Source organism: Mus pahari, chromosome 19 (genome assembly GCF_900095145.1).
Source record: "Mus pahari chromosome 19, PAHARI_EIJ_v1.1, whole genome shotgun sequence".
NCBI classification, from domain to species: Eukaryota; Metazoa; Chordata; class Mammalia; order Rodentia; family Muridae; genus Mus; species Mus pahari.
Window position 1 is genome coordinate 43,594,759 of NC_034608.1, and position 1,262 is coordinate 43,596,020.

At 43.7% G+C, this 1,262-nt stretch overlaps 1 protein-coding gene across 1 annotated transcript in view; it reads right to left on the reverse strand.

The window, feature by feature from the left end:
- Positions 1-1,262, reverse strand: part of Ddhd2 (DDHD domain containing 2) — a 29,597-nt gene that overhangs the window by 23,251 nt on the left and 5,084 nt on the right. The window lies entirely within an intron of this gene.

The following is a 1,262-nucleotide window of genomic DNA, read 5'->3' on the forward strand; positions in this document are numbered from 1 at the left end:
TTATTTATCTATTTATCTATTTATTTATTTATTTATTTATTTATTTGGTGCCATTCACATGCACACACTGACTGCACACACCCATTACCCAGATGTAGTTCAATTGGTAGAATGTGCCACACCCACTCCAGTAAAGACTGCATGGCAGGCCCAAAAGCTTAGATGCAGTCCTGAGGCAAAAATGTTTCACAGAAACTTAGCCTCCTGGAACCTTGGCATTCCCATAGCACGAATGCTCCAAATTTATCCCTGCAATAGTGCGGAGGGTCTTGCATGCTTTCTTGCAGTATTTTACTGGATAGGAGCTAAAAATCTCAGGGCAAGCTTAGCAAAGTATACTTAAAATTCTCATTACAGACATGAATGGCAGCCTACATTACCTAACAGTAGAAAGAAGGTGGGTGTGGCTTTAGGAGGAACTGGAGTACTGTATTATCCATGCAGGGTTAGTAGTACAACTCCCCTGGTGCAGGTTTCCACTAGGCCCAGAGGAATAGCATGAGTAGGGATTTACTAAGGGACCCGGTGGTGGGTTTAACAATTGACTAACATTGCATCACACCTTTCACATGGCTCCTGTGAATAGCTCATTTTAAATAGGGCTGTTCCTATCTCACCTGTAAACACTGCCTGGTTCCTGCCAGTCTTTTTGTATGCATTTTTTGTTTTGTGTCAGATAACTTCAATGTACCTTGGCTGATGTGTCACCTAACTTCTTTGTTTTCTTCTGTAATATATAAGTCTGATGCTCGCTTTCAGAAATTACATTCAGATCAACACTCCCTTGTGTTTGTGTCTGTTTGTCACTTTTCACCGACTCCCTGCCCACCTGTATGTGGAACCTTATTCTCCCGCAGGTTACTGAGGCCAGTCCGTGGCAAGAATGCTTGCCTAGCATACACAAAGCCAACCCTACATTTCTTTGTTTGTTTTGGGACAAAGTCTCACTATGTTGCATAGGCTGGCCTGGAGCTTACTCTGTAGACCAGGCTGGTCTCAAGCTCACAGAGATCCACTGGCCTCTGCTGAACCACTGATTAATGATATGCACTACAGTGTCCAGGGAAGCCTTAGGCTTGACCCTAGTATCACATAAAATGGTCAAAGCAGCGCATCCCCCCACTCTCAGCGGGGGTCGTTGTAGGAGCATCAAAACTTTTTTTTTTCTTTTTTTTTTTTTTTTTTGGTTTTTCGAGACAAGGTTTCTCTGTGTAGCCCTGGCTGTCCTGGAACTCACTCTGTAGACCAGGCTGGTCTCGAAC